Genomic DNA, 15,923 nt, shown 5'->3' on the forward strand with positions numbered 1-15,923 from the left:
AGCCAGCCAGCTAGGCTGATTTAGAATATTGCTAACAAGGTGAAGTTCAGAGTCTGTTTTCATAGTGTAGTGGTTATCACGTTTCCCTCACACATGAAAGGTCCCTGGCTCGAGACCAGGTGGAAACATGACCATTTTCTTTGTATTTGCAATAAAAACTTGGCATCAAAAAGATTGTTTTCACAAACACCACCTCCCCGTCGGGGAATCGAACCCCGGTCTTCCCCGTGACAGGGGGAGATACTATCCACTATACTAACGAGGAAAGAAGGGCTATACTACTACTCACTGGTCGGGGGTAGAGGCTAACCTGTCCTTGAAAACTGGAAAAGCCAGCCAGCTAGGCTTATTTAGAGCATTGCTAACATGCTGTAGTTCAAAGTCTGTTTCCATAGTGTAGTGGTTGTCAAGTTCGCTTCACATGTGAAAGGTCCCTGGCTCGAGACCGGGTGGAAACATGACCATTTTCTTTGAATTTGTAATAAAAACTGAGCATCGAAAAGATTGTTTTCACAAATACCACCTCCCCGTCGGGGAATTCAACCCTGGTCTTTCCCGTGACAGGGGGAGATACTATCCACTATACTAACTAGGAAAGAAGGGCTGTACAACTACCTATAGGTCGGGTGTAGAGGGGAACCTGTCCTCGAAAACTGGAAAAGCCAGCCAGCTAGTTTGATTTCCGGCAGTGCTAACAAGATTAAGTTAAGCGTGTGTTACCATAGTGTAGTGGTTATCACGTTTGCCTAACACGCGAAAGGTCCCCGGCTCGAGACCGGGTGGAAACATGACCATTTTTCTTTGTATTTGTAATAAAAACTGAGCATCAAAAAGTTTGTTTTCACAAATACCACCTGCCCGTCGGGGAATTCAACCCCGGTCTTCCCCGTGATAGGGGAAGATACTATCCACTATACTAAGTAGGAAAGAAGGGCTATACAACTACCTCCTGGTCGGGTTTAGAAGGCAACCTGTCTTTGAAAACTGGAAAAGCCAGCCAGCTAGGCTGATTTTCAGCAGTGCTAACAAGTTTCAGCTCAAATTCTGTTTCCATAGTGTAGTGGTTATCACGTTCGCCTTACACGCGAAAGGTCCCTGGCTCGAGACCGGGTGGAAACATGACCATTTTCTTTGTATTTGCAATGAAAACTGATCATCCAAAAGATTGTTTTCACAAACACCACCTCCCCGTCTGGGAATCGAACCCCCGTCTTCCCCGTGACAGGGGAAGATACTATCCACTATACTAAAGAGGAAAGAAGGGCTATACTACTACTCCCTGGTCGGGGGTAGAGGGGAACCTGTCCTTGAAAACTGGAAAAGGCAGCCAGCTAGGCTGATTTTCAGCAGTGCTAACAAGTTTAAGCTCAAATTCTGTTTGCATAGTGTAGTGGTTATCACGTTCGCCTTACACGCGAAAGGTCCCTGGCTCGAGACCGGGTGGAAACATGACCATTTTCTTCGTATTTGCAATGAAAACTGATCATCCAAAAGATTGTTTTCACAAACACCACCTCCCCGTCTGGGAATCGAACCCCCGTCTTCCCCGTGACAGGGGAAGATACTATCCACTATACTAACGAGGAAAGAAGGGCTGTACTACTACTCCCTGTTCGGGGGTAGAGGGGAACCTGTCCTTGAAAACTGGAAAAGCCAGCCAGCTAGGCTTATTTAGAGCATTGCTAACAAGTTGAAGATCAGAATCTGTTTCCATAGTGTAGTGGTTATCACGTTCGCCTCACACGCGAAAGGTCCCTGGCTCGAGACCGGGTGGAAACATGACCATTTTCTTTGTATTTGTAATAAAAACTGAGAATCGAAAAGATTGTTTTCACAAATACAACCTCCCCGTCGGGGAATTCAACCCCGGTCTTCCCCGTGACAGGGGGAGATACTATCCACTATACTAACTAGGAAAGAAGGGCTATACAACTACCTATGGGTCGGGTGTAGAGGTGAACCTGTCCTCGAAAACTGGAAAAGCCAGCCAGCTAGTTTGATTTCCGGCAGTGCTAACATGTTTAAGTTAAGCGCGTCTTTCCATAGTGTAGTGGTTATCACGTTCGCCTCAAAAGCGAAAGGTCCCTGGCTCGAGACCGGGTGGAAACATGACCATTTTCTTTGTATTTGCAATAAAAACTGGGCATCGAAAATATTGTTTTCACAAATACCACCTCCCCGTCGAGGAATCGAACCTAGGTCTTCCCCGTGACAGGGGGAGATACTATCCACTATACTAACGAGGAAAGAAGGGCAACACTACTACTCACTGGTCGGGGGTAGAGGGGAACCTGTCCTTGAAAACTGGAAAAGCCAGCCAGCTAGGCTTATTTAGAGCATTGCTAACAAGTTGAAGTTCAGAGTCTGTTTCCATAGTGTAGTGGTTATCACGTTTCCCTCACACGCGAAATGTCCCTGGCTCGAGACCGGGTGGAAACATGACCATTTTCTTTGTATTTGTAATAAAAATTGAGCATCGAAAAGATTGTTTTCACAAATAACACCTCCCCGTCGGGGAATTCAACCCCGGTCTTCCCCGTGACAGGGGGAGATACTATCCACTATACTAACGAGGAAAGAAGGGCTGTACAACTACCTCCTGGTCGGGTGTAGAAGGCAACCTGTCTTTGAAAACTGGAAAAGCCAGCCAGCTAGGCTGATTTTCAGCAGTGCTAACAAGTTTAAGCTCAAATTCTGTTTCCATAGTGTAGTGGTTATCATGTTCGCCTTACACGCGAAAGGTCCCTGGCTCGAGACCGGGTGGAAACATGACCATTTTCTTTGTATTTGCAATGAAAACTGATCATCCAAAAGATTGTTTTCTCAAACACCACCTCCCCGTCGGGGAATCGAACCCTGGTCTTCCCCGTGACAGGGGGAGATACTATCCACTATACTAACGAGGAAAGAAGGGCTATACTACTACTCCCTGGTTGGGGGTAGAGGGGAACCTGTCCTTGAAAACTGGAAAAGCCAGCCAGCTAGGCTTATTTAGAGCATTGCTAACAAGTTGAAGTTCAGAATCTGTTTCCATAGTGTAGTGGTTATCACGTTCGCCTCACACGCGAAAGGTCCCTGGCTCGAGACCGGGTGGAAACATCAACATTTTCTTTGTATTTGTAATAAAAACTGAGAATCGAAAAGATTGTTTTCACAAATAACACCTCCCCGTCGGGGAATTCAACCCCGGTCTTCCCCGTGACAGGGGGAGATACTATCCACTATACTAACTAGGAAAGAAGGGCTATACAACTACCTATGGGTCCGGTGTAGAGGGGAACCTGTCCTCGAAAACTGGAAAAGCCAGACAGCTAGTTTGATTTCCGGCAGTGCTAACAAGTTTAAGTTAAGTTTGTCTTTCCATAGTGTAGTGGTTATCACGTTCGCCTCACACGCGGAAGGTCCCTGGATCGAGACCGGGTGGAAACATGACCATTTTCTTTGTATTTGCAATGAAAACTGATCATCCAAAAGATTGTTTTCTCAAACACCACCTCCCCGTCAGGGAATCGAACCCCGGTCTTCCCCGTGACAGGGGAAGATACTATCCACTATACTAACTAGGAAAGAAGGGCTATACAACTACCTCCTGGTCGGGTTTAGAAGGCAACCTGTCTTTGAAAACTGGAAAAGCCAGCCAGCTAGGCTGATTTTCAGCAGTGCTAACAAGTTTAAGCTCAAATTCTGTTTCCAGAGTGTAGTGGTTATCACGTTCCCCTTACACGCGAAAGGTCCCTGGCTCGAGACCGGGTGGAAACATGACCATTTTCTTTGTATTTGCAATGAAACCTGATCATCCAAAAGATTGTTTTCTCAAACACCACCTCCCCGTCGGGGAATCGAACCCCGGTCTTCCCCGTGACATGGGGAGATACTATCCACTATACTAACGAGGAAAGAAGGGCGACACTACTACTCACTGGTCGGGGTTAGAGGGGAACCTGTCCTTGAAAACTGGAAAAGCCAGCCAGCTAGGCTTATTTAGAGCATTGCTAACAAGTTGAAGTTCAGAGTCTGTTTCCATAGTGTAGTGGTTATCACGTTTCCCTCACACGCGAAATGTCCCTGGCTCGAGACCGGGTGGAAACATGACCATTTTCTTTGTATTTGTAATAAAAATTGAGCATCGAAAAGATTGTTTTCACAAATAACACCTCCCCGTCGGGGAATTCAACCCCGGTCTTCCCCGTGACAGGGGGAGATACTATCCACTATACTAACGAGGAAAGAAGGGCTATACAACTACCTCCTGGTCGGGTGTAGAAGGCAACCTGTCTTTGAAAACTGGAAAAGCCAGCCAACTAGGCTGATTTTCAGCAGTGCTAACAAGTTTAAGCTCAAATTCTGTTTCCATAGTGTAGTGGTTATCATGTTCGCCTTACACGCGAAATGTCCCTGGCTCGAGACCGGGTGGAAACATGACCATTTTCTTTGTATTTGCAATGAAAACTGATCATCCAAAAGATTGTTTTCTCAAACACAACCTCCCCGTCGGGGAATCGAACCCTGGTCTTCCCCGTGACAGGGGGAGATACTATCCACTATACTAACGAGGAAAGAAGGGCTATACTACTACTCCCTGGTTGGGGGTAGAGGGGAACCTGTCCTTGAAAACTGGAAAAGCCAGCCAGCTAGGCTTATTTAGAGCATTGCTAACAAGTTGAAGTTCAGAATCTGTTTCCATAGTGTATTGGTTATCACGTTCGCCTCACACGCGGAAGGTCCCTGGCTCGAGACCGGGTTGAAACATCACCATTTTCTTTGTATTTGTAATAAAAACTGAGAATCGAAAAGATTGTTTTCACAAATAACACCTCCCCGTCGGGGAATTCAACCCCGGTCTTCCCCGTGACAGGGGGAGATACTATCCACTATACTAACTAGGAAAGAAGGGCTATACAACTACCTATGGGTCCGGTGTAGAGGGGAACCTGTCCTCGAAAACTGGAAAAGCCAGACAGCTAGTTTGATTTCCGGCAGTGCTAACAAGTTTAAGTTAAGTTTGTCTTTCCATAGTGTAGTGGTTATCACGTTCGCCTCACACGCGGAAGGTCCCTGGATCGAGACCGGGTGGAAACATGACCATTTTCTTTGTATTTGCAATGAAAACTGATCATCCAAAAGATTGTTTTCTCAAACACCACCTCCCCGTCAGGGAATCGAACCCCGGTCTTCCCCGTGACAGGGGAAGATACTATCCACTATACTAACTAGGAAAGAAGGGCTATACAACTACCTCCTGGTCGGGTTTAGAAGGCAACCTGTCTTTGAAAACTGGAATAGCCAGCCAGCTAGGCTGATTTTCAGCAGTGCTAACAAGTTTAAGCTCAAATTCTGTTTCCAGAGTGTAGTGGTTATCACGTTCCCCTTACACGCGAAAGGTCCCTGGCTCGAGACCGGGTGGAAACATGACCATTTTCTTTGTATTTGCAATGAAACCTGATCATCCAAAAGATTGTTTTCTCAAACACCACCTCCCCGTCGGGGAATCGAACCCCGGTCTTCCCCGTGACATGGGGAGATACTATCCACTATACTAACGAGGAAAGAAGGGCAACACTACTACTCACTGGTCGGGGTTAGAGGGGAACCTGTCCTTGAAAACTGGAAAAGCCAGCCAGCTAGGCTTATTTAGAGCATTGCTAACAAGTTGAAGTTCAGAGTCTGTTTCCATAGTGTAGTGGTTATCACGTTCTCCTAACACGCGAAAGGTCCCCGGCTCGAGACCGGGTGGAAACATGACCATTTTTCTTTGTATTTGTAATAAAAAACTGAGCATCAAAAAGTTTGTTTTCACAAATACAACCTCCCCGTCGGGGAATTCAACCCCGGTCTTCCCCGTGACAGGGGGAGATACTATCCACTATACTAACTAGGAAAGAAGGGCTATACAACTACCTATGGGTCGGGTGTAGAGGTGAACCTGTCCTTGAAAACTGGAAAAGCCAGCCAGCTAGGCCTATTTAGAGCATTGTTAACAAGTTTAACTTCAGATTCTGTTTCCAGAGCTTAGTTGTTATCAAGTTTGCCTTTCAAGAAACAGGTCACTGGCTCGAGACCGGGTGGAAACATGACCATTTTCTTTGTATTTGCAATAAAAACTGGGCATCGAAAATATTGTTTTCACAAATACCACCTCCCCGTCGGGCAATCGAACCCCGGTCTTCCCCGTGACAGGGGGAGATACTATCCACTATACTAACGAGGAAAGAAGGGCAACACTACTACTCACTGGTCGGGGGTAGAGGGGAACCTGTCCTTGAAAACTGGAAAAGCCAGCCAGCTAGGCTTATTTAGAGCATTGCTAACAAGTTGAAGTTCAGAGTCTGTTTCCATAGTGTAGTGGTTATCACGTTTCCCTCACACGCGAAATGTCCCTGGCTCGAGACCGGGTGGAAACATGACCATTTTCTTTGTATTTGTAATAAAAACTGAGCATCGAAAAGATTGTTTTCACAAATACCACCTCCCCGTCGGGGAATTCAACCCCGGTCTTCCCCGTGACAGGGGGAGATACTATCTACTATATTAACTGGGAAAGAAGGGCTATACTACTACCTCCTGGTTGGGGGTAGAAGGGAACCTGTCCTTGAAAACTGGAAAAGCCAGCCAGCTAGGCCTATTTAGAGCATTGTTAACAAGTTTAACTTCAGATTCTGTTTCCATAGCTTAGTGGTTATCAAGTTTGCCTTTCAAGAAACAGGTCCCTGGCTCGAGACCGGGTGGAAACATGACCATTTTCTTTGTATTTGCAATGAAAACTGATCATCCAAAAGATTGTTTTCTCAAACACCACCTCCCCGTCAGGGAATCGAACCCCGGTCTTCCCCGTGACAGGGGGAGATACTATCCACTATACTAACGAGGAAAGAAGGGCAACACTACTACTCACTGGTCGGGGGTAGAGGGGAACCTGTCCTTGAAAACTGGAAAAGCCAGCCAGCTAGGCTTATTTAGAGTATTGCTAACAAGTTGAAGTTCAGAGTCTGTTTTCATAGTGTAGTGGTTATCACGTTTCCCTCACACGCGAAAGGTACCTGGCTCGAGACCTGGTGGAAACATGACCATTTTCTTTGTATTTGTAATAAAAATTGAGCATCGAAAAGATTGTTTTCACAAATAACACCTCCCCGTCGGGGAATTCAACCCCGGTCTTCCCCGTGACAGGGGGAGAGATACTATCCACTATACTAACTAGGAAAGAAGGGCTATACAACTACCTCCTGGTTGGGTGTAGAGGGGAACCTGTCCTCGAAAACTGGAAAAGCCAGCCAGCTAGTTTGATTTCTGGCAGTGCTAACAAGTTTAAGTTAAGTTTGCCTTTCCATAGTGGAGTGGTTATCACGTTTGCCTCACACGCGAAAGGTCCCTGGCTTGAGACCGGGTGGAAACATCACCATTTTTCTTTGTATTTGTAATAAAAACTGAGCATCGAAAAGTTTGTTTTCACGAATACCACCTCCCCGTCGGGGAATTCAACCCCGGTCTTCCCCGTGACAGGGGGAGATACTATCCACTATACTAACTAGGAAAGAAGGGCTATACAACTACCTCCTGGTTGGGGGTAGAGGGGAACCTGTCCTCGAAAACTGGAAAAGCCAGCCAGCTAGGCTGATTTAGAATATTGCTAACAAGGTGAAGTTCAGAGTCTGTTTTCATAGTGTAGTGGTTATCACGTTTCCCTCACACATGAAAGGTCCCTGGCTCGAGACCAGGTGGAAACATGACCATTTTCTTTGTATTTGCAATAAAAACTTGGCATCAAAAAGATTGTTTTCACAAACACCACCTCCCCGTCGGGGAATCGAACCCCGGTCTTCCCCGTGACAGGGGGAGATACTATCCACTATACTAACGAGGAAAGAAGGGCTATACTACTACTCACTGGTCGGGGGTAGAGGCTAACCTGTCCTTGAAAACTGGAAAAGCCAGCCAGCTAGGCTTATTTAGAGCATTGCTAACATGCTGTAGTTCAAAGTCTGTTTCCATAGTGTAGTGGTTGTCAAGTTCGCTTCACATGTGAAAGGTCCCTGGCTCGAGACCGGGTGGAAACATGACCATTTTCTTTGAATTTGTAATAAAAACTGAGCATCGAAAAGATTGTTTTCACAAATACCACCTCCCCGTCGGGGAATTCAACCCTGGTCTTTCCCGTGACAGGGGGAGATACTATCCACTATACTAACTAGGAAAGAAGGGCTGTACAACTACCTATAGGTCGGGTGTAGAGGGGAACCTGTCCTCGAAAACTGGAAAAGCCAGCCAGCTAGTTTGATTTCCGGCAGTGCTAACAAGATTAAGTTAAGCGTGTGTTACCATAGTGTAGTGGTTATCACGTTTGCCTAACACGCGAAAGGTCCCCGGCTCGAGACCGGGTGGAAACATGACCATTTTTCTTTGTATTTGTAATAAAAACTGAGCATCAAAAAGTTTGTTTTCACAAATACCACCTGCCCGTCGGGGAATTCAACCCCGGTCTTCCCCGTGATAGGGGAAGATACTATCCACTATACTAAGTAGGAAAGAAGGGCTATACAACTACCTCCTGGTCGGGTTTAGAAGGCAACCTGTCTTTGAAAACTGGAAAAGCCAGCCAGCTAGGCTGATTTTCAGCAGTGCTAACAAGTTTCAGCTCAAATTCTGTTTCCATAGTGTAGTGGTTATCACGTTCGCCTTACACGCGAAAGGTCCCTGGCTCGAGACCGGGTGGAAACATGACCATTTTCTTTGTATTTGCAATGAAAACTGATCATCCAAAAGATTGTTTTCACAAACACCACCTCCCCGTCTGGAAATCGAACCCCCGTCTTCCCCGTGACAGGGGAAGATACTATCCACTATACTAACGAGGAAAGAAGGGCAACGCTACTACTCACTGGTTGGGGGTAGAAGGGAACCTGTCCTTGAAAACTGGAAAAGCCAGCCAGCTAGGCCTATTTAGAGCATTGTTAACAAGTTTAACTTCAGATTCTGTTTCCATAGTGTAGTGGTTATCAAGTTTGCCTTTCAAGAAACAGGTCCCTGGCTCGAGACCGGGTGGAAACATGACCATTTTCTTTGTATTTGCAATAAAAACTTGGCATCGAAAAGATTGTTTTCACAAACACCACCTCCCCGTCGGGGAATCGAACCCCGGTCTTCCCCGTGACAGGGGGCGATACTATCCACTATACTAACGAGGAAAGAAGGGCTATAATACTACTCACTGGTCGGGGGTAGAGGGGAACCTGTCCTTGAAAACTGGAAAAGCCAGCCAGCTAGGCTTATTTAGAGCATTGCTAACATGTTGTAGTTTAAAGTCTGTTTCCATAGTGTGGTGGTTGTCAAGTTCGCTTCACATGTGAAAGGTCACTGGCTCGAGACCGGGTGGAAACATGACCATTTTCTTTGAATTTGTAATAAAAACTGAGCATCGAAAAGATTGTTTTCACAAATACCACCTCCCCGTCGGGGAATTCAACCCTGGTCTTCCCCGTGACAGGGGGAGATACTATCCACTATACTAACTAGGAAAGAAGGGCTGTACAACTACCTATGGGTCGGGTGTAGAGGGGAACCTGTCCTCGAAAACTGGAAAAGCCAGCCAGCTAGTTTGATTTCCGGCAGTGCTAACAAGTTTAAGTTAAGCGTGTGTTACCATAGTGTAGTGGTTATCACGTTCGCCTAACACGCGAAAGGTCCCCGGCTCGAGACCGGGTGGAAACATGACCATTTTTCTTTGTATTTGTAATAAAAAACTGAGCATCAAAAAGTTTGTTTTCACAAATACAACCTCCCCGTCGGGGAATTCAACCCCGGTCTTCCCCGTGACAGGGGGAGATACTATCCACTATACTAACTAGGAAAGAAGGGCTATACAACTACCTATGGGTCGGGTGTAGAGGTGAACCTGTCCTTGAAAACTGGAAAAGCCAGCCAGCTAGGCCTATTTAGAGCATTGTTAACAAGTTTAACTTCAGATTCTGTTTACAGAGCTTAGTTGTTATCAAGTTTGCCTTTCAAGAAACAGGTCACTGGCTCGAGACCGGGTGGAAACATGACCATTTTCTTTGTATTTGTAATAAAAACTGAGCATCGAAAAGATTGTTTTCACAAATAACACCTCCCCGTCGGGGAATTCAACCCCGGTCTTCCCCGTGACAGGGGGAGATACTATCTACTATATTAACTGGGAAAGAAGGGCTATACTACTACCTCCTGGTTGGGGGTAGAAGGGAACCTGTCCTTGAAAACTGGAAAAGCCAGCCAGCTAGGCCTATTTAGAGCATTGTTAACAAGTTTAACTTCAGATTCTGTTTCCATAGCTTAGTGGTTATCAAGTTTACCTTTCAAGAAACAGGTCCCTGGCTTGAGACCGGGTGGAAACATGACCATTTTCTTTGTATTTGCAATAAAAACTGGGCATCGAAAAGATTGTTTTCACAAATACCACCTCCCTGTCGGGGAATTGAACCCCGGTCTTCCCCGTGACAGGGGGAGATACTATCTACTATACTAACGAGGAAAGAAGGGCAACACTACTACTGACTGGTCGGGGGTAGAGGGGAACCTGTCCTTGAAAACTGGAAAAGCCAGCCAGCTAGGCTTATTTAGAGCATTGTTAACAAGTTGAAGTTCAGAGTCTGTTTCCATAGTGTAGTGGTTATCACGTTTCCCTCACACGCGAAAGGTACCTGGCTCGAGACCTGGTGGAAACATGACCATTTTCTTTGTATTTGTAATAAAAATTGAGCATCGAAAAGATTGTTTTCACAAATAACACCTCCCCGTCGGGGAATTCAACCCCGGTCTTCCCCGTGACAGGGGGAGATACTATCCACTATACTAACTAGGAAAGAAGGGCTATACAACTACCTATTGGTCGGGTGTAGAGGTGAACCTGTCCTCGAAAACTGGAAAAGCCAGCCAGCTAGTTTGATTTCCGGCAGTGCTAACATGTTTAAGTTAAGCGCGTCTTTCCATAGTGTAGTGGTTATCACGTTTGCCTCACACGCGAAAGGTCCCTGGCTTGAGACCGGGTGGAAACATCACCATTTTTCTTTGTATTTGTAATAAAAACTGAGCATCGAAAAGTTTGTTTTCACGAATACCACCTCCCCGTCGGGGAATTCAACCCCGGTCTTCCCCGTGACAGGGGGAGATACTATCCACTATACTAACTGGGAAAGAAGGGCTATACTACTACCTCCTGGTTGGGGGTAGAAGGGAACCTGTCCTTGAAAACTGGAAAAGCCAGCCAGCTAGGCCTATTTAGAGCATTGTTAACAAGTTTAACTTCAGATTCTGTTTCCATAGCTTAGTGGTTATCAAGTTTACCTTTCAAGAAACAGGTCCCTGGCTTGAGACCGGGTGGAAACATGACCATTTTCTTTGTATTTGCAATAAAAACTGGGCATCGAAAAGATTGTTTTCACAAATACCACCTCCCTGTCGGGGAATTGAACCCCGGTCTTCCCCGTGACAGGGGGAGATACTATCCACTATACTAACGAGGAAAGAAGGGCAACACTACTACTCACTGGTCGGGGGTAGAGGGGAACCTGTCCTTGAAAACTGGAAAAGCCAGCCAGCTAGGCTTATTTAGAGCATTGTTAACAAGTTGAAGTTCAGAGTCTGTTTCCATAGTGTAGTGGTTATCACGTTTCCCTCACACGCGAAAGGTACCTGGCTCGAGACCTGGTGGAAACATGACCATTTTCTTTGTATTTGTAATAAAAATTGAGCATCGAAAAGATTGTTTTCACAAATAACACCTCCCCGTCGGGGAATTCAACCCCGGTCTTCCCCGTGACAGGGGGAGATACTATCCACTATACTAACTAGGAAAGAAGGGCTATACAACTACCTATTGGTCGGGTGTAGAGGTGAACCTGTCCTCGAAAACTGGAAAAGCCAGCCAGCTAGTTTGATTTCCGGCAGTGCTAACATGTTTAAGTTAAGCGCGTCTTTCCATAGTGTAGTGGTTATCACGTTTGCCTCACACGCGAAAGGTCCCTGGCTTGAGACCGGGTGGAAACATCACCATTTTTCTTTGTATTTGTAATAAAAACTGATCATCGAAAAGTTTGTTTTCACGAATACCGCCTCCCCGTCGGGGAATTCAACCCCGGTCTTCCCCGTGACAGGGGGAGATACTATCCACTATACTAACTAGGAAAGAAAGGCTATACAACTAACTCCTGGTTGGGGGTAGAGGGGAACCTGTCCTCGAAAACTGGAAAAGCCAGCCAGCTAGGCTGATTTAGAATATTGCTAACAAGGTGAAGTTCAGAGTCTGTTTTCATAGTGTAGTGGTTATCACGTTTCCCTCACACATGAAAGGTCCCTGGCTCGAGACTGGTTGGAAACATGACCATTTTCTTTGTATTTGTAATAAAAACTGAGCATCGAAAAGATTGTTTTCACAAATACCACCTCCCCGTCGGGGAATTCAACCCCGGTCTTCCCCGTGACAGGGGGAGATACTATCCACTATACTAACTAGGAAAGAAGGGCTATACAACTACCTATGGGTCCGGTGTAGAGGGGAACCTGTCCTCGAAAACTGGAAAAGCCAGACAGCTAGTTTGATTTCCGGCAGTGCTAACAAGTTTAAGTTTAGTTTGTCTTTCCATAGTGTAGTGGTTATCACGTTCACCTCACACGCGGAAGGTCCCTGGATCGAGACCGGGTGGAAACATGACCATTTTCTTTGTATTTGCAATGAAAACTGATCATCCAAAAGATTGTTTTCTCAAACACCACCTCCCCGTCAGGGAATCGAACCCCGGTCTTCCCCGTGACAGGGGAAGATACTATCCACTATACTAACTAGGAAAGAAGGGCTATACAACTACCTCCTGGTCGGGTTTAGAAGGCAACCTGTCTTTGAAAACTGGAAAAGCCAGCCAGCTAGGCTGATTTTCAGCAGTGCTAACAAGTTTAAGCTCAAATTCTGTTTCCATAATGTAGTGGTTATCAAGTTCGCCTTACACGCGAAAGGTCCCTGGCTCGAGACCGGGTGGAAACATGACCATTTTCTTTGTATTTGCAATGAAAACTGATCATCCAAAAGATTGTTTTCACAAACACCACCTCCCCGTCGGGGAATCGAACCCCCGTCTTCCCCGTGACAGGGGGAGATACTATCCACTATACTAACGAGGAAAGAAGGGCTATACTACTACTCCCTGGTCGGAGGTAGAGGGGAACCTGTCCTTGAAAACTGGAAAAGCCAGCCAGCTAGGCTTATTTAGAGCATTGCTAACAAGTTGAAGTTCAGAATCTGTTTTCATAGTGTAGTGGTTATCACCTTTGCCTCACACGCGAAAGGTCCCTGGCTCGAGACCGGGTGGAAACATCACCATTTTCTTTGTATATGTAATAAAAACTGAGAATCGAAAAGATTGTTTTCACAAATACCACCTCCCCGTCGGGAAATTCAACCCCGGTCTTCCCCGTGACAGGGGGAGATACTATCCACTATACTAACGAGGAAAGAAGGGCTATACAACTACCTCCTGGTCGGGTGTAGAAGGCAACCTGTCTTTGAAAACTGGAAAAGCCAGCCAGCTAGGCTGATTTTCAGCAGTGCTAACAAGTTTAAGCTCAAATTCTGTTTCCATAGTGTAGTGGTTATCACGTTTGCCTCACACGCGAAAGGTCCCTGGCTCGAGGCCGGGTGGAAACATCACCATTTTCTTTGTATTTGTAATAAAAACTGAGAATCGAAAAGATTGTTTTCACAAATAACACCTCCCCGTCGGGGAATTCAACCCCGGTCTTCCCCGTGACAGGGGGAGATACTATCCACTATACTAACGAGGAAAGAAGGGCTATACAACTACCTCCTGGTCGGGTGTAGAAGGCAACCTGTCTTTGAAAACTGGAAAAGCCAGCCAGCTAGGCTGATTTTCAGCAGTGCTAACAAGTTTAAGCTCAAATTCTGTTTCCATAGTGTAGTGGTTATCACGTTCGCCTTACACGCGAAAGGTCCCTGGCTCGAGACCGGGTGGAAACATGACCATTTTCTTTGTATTTGCAATGAAAACTGATCATCCAAAAGATTGTTTTCTCAAACACCACCTCCCCGTCGGGGAATCGAACCCCGGTCTTCCCCGTGACAGGGGGAGATACTATCCACTATACTAACGAGGAAAGAAGGGCTATACTACTACTCCCTGGTCGGGGGTAGAGGGGAACCTGTCCTTGAAAACTGGAAAAGCCAGCCAGCTAGGCTTATTTAGAGCATTGCTAACAAGTTGAAGTTCAGAATCTGTTTCCATAGTGTAGTGGTTATCACGTTCGCCTCACACGCGAAAGGTCCCTGGCTCGAGACCGGGTGGAAACATCACCATTTTCTTTGTATTTGTAATAAAAACTGAGAATCGAAAAGATTGTTTTCACAAATAACACCTCTCCGTCGGGGAATTCAACCCCGGTCTTCCCCGTGACAGGGGGAGATACTATCCACTATACTAACTAGGAAAGAAGGGCTATAAAACTACCTATGGGTCCGGTGTAGAGGGGAACCTGTTCCTCGAAAACTGGAAAAGCCAGACAGCTAGTTTGATTTCCGGCAGTGCTAACAAGTTTAAGTTAAGTTTGTCTTTCCATAGTGTAGTGGTTATCACGTTCGCCTCACACGCGGAAGGTCCCTGGATCGAGACCGGGTGGAAACATGACCATTTTCTTTGTATTTGCAATGAAAACTGATCATCCAAAAGATTGTTTTCTCAAACACCACCTCCCCGTCAGGGAATCGAACCCCGGTCTTCCCCGTGACAGGGGGAGATACTATCCACTATACTAACGAGGAAAGAAGGGCAACACTACTACTCACTGGTCGGGGGTAGAGGGGAACCTGTCCTTGAAAACTGGAAAAGCCAGCCAGCTAGGCTTATTTAGAGCATTGCTAACAAGTTGAAGTTCAGAATCTGTTTCCATAGTGTAGTGGTTATCACGTTTCCCTCACACGCGAAAGGTACCTGGCTCGAGACCTGCTGGAAACATGACCATTTTCTTTGTATTTGTAATAAAAATTGAGCATCGAAAAGATTGTTTTCACAAATAACACCTCCCCGTCGGGGAATTCAACCCCGGTCTTCCCCGTGACAGGGGGAGATACTATCCACTATACTAACTAGGAAAGAAGGGCTATACAACTACCTCCTGGTTGGGTGTAGAGGGGAACCTGTCCTCGAAAACTGGAAAAGCCAGCCAGCTAGTTTGATTTCTGGCAGTGCTAACAAGTTTAAGTTAAGTTTGCCTTTCCATAGTGGAGTGGTTATCACGTTTGCCTCACACGCGAAAGGTCCCTGGCTTGAGACCGGGTGGAAACATCACCATTTTTCTTTGTATTTGTAATAAAAACTGAGCATCGAAAAGTTTGTTTTCACGAATACCACCTCCCCGTCGGGGAATTCAACCCCGGTCTTCCACGTGACAGGGGGAGATACTATCCACTATACTAACTAGGAAAGAAGGGCTATACAACTACCTCCTGGTTGGGTGGTAGAGGGGAACCTGTCCTCGAAAACTGGAAAAGCCAGCCAGCTAGGCTGATTTAGAATATTGCTAACAAGGTGAAGTTCAGAGTCTGTTTTCATAGTGTAGTGGTTATCACGTTTCCCTCACACATGAAAGGTCCCTGGCTCGAGACCGGGTGGAAACATGACCATTTTCTTTGTATTTGTAATAAAAACTGAGCATCGAAAAGATTGTTTTCACAAATACCACCTCCCCGTCGGGGAATTCAACCCCGGTCTTCCCCGTGACAGGGGGAGATACTATCTACTATACTAACTGGGAAAGAAGGGCTATACTACTACCTCCTGGTTGGGGGTAGAAGGGAACCTGTCCTTGAAAACTGGAAAAGCCAGCCAGCTTGGCCTATTTAGAGCATTGTTAACAAGTTTAACTACAGATTCTGTTTCCATAGTGTA

The 15,923-nt window shown here is 46.0% G+C and overlaps 19 non-coding genes across 19 annotated transcripts; 16 read left to right on the top strand and 3 right to left on the bottom strand.

The window, feature by feature from the left end:
• Nucleotides 1-193: 193 nt before the first annotated feature.
• Nucleotides 194-265, bottom strand: trnad-guc (transfer RNA aspartic acid (anticodon GUC)). Its single transcript has one exon. It is a non-coding gene; the product is annotated as a tRNA-Asp (tRNA).
• A 450-nt stretch (nucleotides 266-715) lies between these two features.
• Nucleotides 716-788, top strand: trnav-aac (transfer RNA valine (anticodon AAC)). The gene has a single exon. It is a non-coding gene; the product is annotated as a tRNA-Val (tRNA).
• A 258-nt stretch (nucleotides 789-1,046) lies between these two features.
• On the top strand, nucleotides 1,047-1,119 carry trnav-uac (transfer RNA valine (anticodon UAC)). Its single transcript has one exon. It is a non-coding gene; the product is annotated as a tRNA-Val (tRNA).
• Nucleotides 1,120-1,376: 257 nt separating this feature from the next.
• On the top strand, nucleotides 1,377-1,449 carry trnav-uac (transfer RNA valine (anticodon UAC)). Its single transcript has one exon. It is a non-coding gene; the product is annotated as a tRNA-Val (tRNA).
• Nucleotides 1,450-1,706: 257 nt separating this feature from the next.
• Nucleotides 1,707-1,779, top strand: trnav-cac (transfer RNA valine (anticodon CAC)). Its single transcript has one exon. It is a non-coding gene; the product is annotated as a tRNA-Val (tRNA).
• A 257-nt stretch (nucleotides 1,780-2,036) lies between these two features.
• Nucleotides 2,037-2,109, top strand: trnal-caa (transfer RNA leucine (anticodon CAA)). The gene has a single exon. It is a non-coding gene; the product is annotated as a tRNA-Leu (tRNA).
• A 587-nt stretch (nucleotides 2,110-2,696) lies between these two features.
• On the top strand, nucleotides 2,697-2,769 carry trnav-uac (transfer RNA valine (anticodon UAC)). Its single transcript has one exon. It is a non-coding gene; the product is annotated as a tRNA-Val (tRNA).
• Nucleotides 2,770-3,026: 257 nt separating this feature from the next.
• Nucleotides 3,027-3,099, top strand: trnav-cac (transfer RNA valine (anticodon CAC)). Its single transcript has one exon. It is a non-coding gene; the product is annotated as a tRNA-Val (tRNA).
• A 1,247-nt stretch (nucleotides 3,100-4,346) lies between these two features.
• trnav-uac (transfer RNA valine (anticodon UAC)) lies at nucleotides 4,347-4,419 on the top strand. Its single transcript has one exon. It is a non-coding gene; the product is annotated as a tRNA-Val (tRNA).
• A 1,247-nt stretch (nucleotides 4,420-5,666) lies between these two features.
• Nucleotides 5,667-5,739, top strand: trnav-aac (transfer RNA valine (anticodon AAC)). Its single transcript has one exon. It is a non-coding gene; the product is annotated as a tRNA-Val (tRNA).
• Nucleotides 5,740-7,789: 2,050 nt separating this feature from the next.
• On the bottom strand, nucleotides 7,790-7,861 carry trnad-guc (transfer RNA aspartic acid (anticodon GUC)). Its single transcript has one exon. It is a non-coding gene; the product is annotated as a tRNA-Asp (tRNA).
• A 450-nt stretch (nucleotides 7,862-8,311) lies between these two features.
• On the top strand, nucleotides 8,312-8,384 carry trnav-aac (transfer RNA valine (anticodon AAC)). The gene has a single exon. It is a non-coding gene; the product is annotated as a tRNA-Val (tRNA).
• Nucleotides 8,385-8,642: 258 nt separating this feature from the next.
• trnav-uac (transfer RNA valine (anticodon UAC)) lies at nucleotides 8,643-8,715 on the top strand. Its single transcript has one exon. It is a non-coding gene; the product is annotated as a tRNA-Val (tRNA).
• Nucleotides 8,716-9,632: 917 nt separating this feature from the next.
• trnav-aac (transfer RNA valine (anticodon AAC)) lies at nucleotides 9,633-9,705 on the top strand. The gene has a single exon. It is a non-coding gene; the product is annotated as a tRNA-Val (tRNA).
• A 3,231-nt stretch (nucleotides 9,706-12,936) lies between these two features.
• Nucleotides 12,937-13,009, top strand: trnav-uac (transfer RNA valine (anticodon UAC)). Its single transcript has one exon. It is a non-coding gene; the product is annotated as a tRNA-Val (tRNA).
• Nucleotides 13,010-13,596: 587 nt separating this feature from the next.
• Nucleotides 13,597-13,669, top strand: trnav-cac (transfer RNA valine (anticodon CAC)). The gene has a single exon. It is a non-coding gene; the product is annotated as a tRNA-Val (tRNA).
• A 257-nt stretch (nucleotides 13,670-13,926) lies between these two features.
• trnav-uac (transfer RNA valine (anticodon UAC)) lies at nucleotides 13,927-13,999 on the top strand. Its single transcript has one exon. It is a non-coding gene; the product is annotated as a tRNA-Val (tRNA).
• Nucleotides 14,000-14,064: 65 nt separating this feature from the next.
• Nucleotides 14,065-14,136, bottom strand: trnad-guc (transfer RNA aspartic acid (anticodon GUC)). Its single transcript has one exon. It is a non-coding gene; the product is annotated as a tRNA-Asp (tRNA).
• A 120-nt stretch (nucleotides 14,137-14,256) lies between these two features.
• On the top strand, nucleotides 14,257-14,329 carry trnav-cac (transfer RNA valine (anticodon CAC)). Its single transcript has one exon. It is a non-coding gene; the product is annotated as a tRNA-Val (tRNA).
• Nucleotides 14,330-15,923: the final 1,594 nt, after the last annotated feature.

This window comes from Vanacampus margaritifer, chromosome 4 (assembly GCF_051991255.1).
Source record: "Vanacampus margaritifer isolate UIUO_Vmar chromosome 4, RoL_Vmar_1.0, whole genome shotgun sequence".
Lineage (NCBI taxonomy): Eukaryota > Metazoa > Chordata > Actinopteri > Syngnathiformes > Syngnathidae > Vanacampus > Vanacampus margaritifer.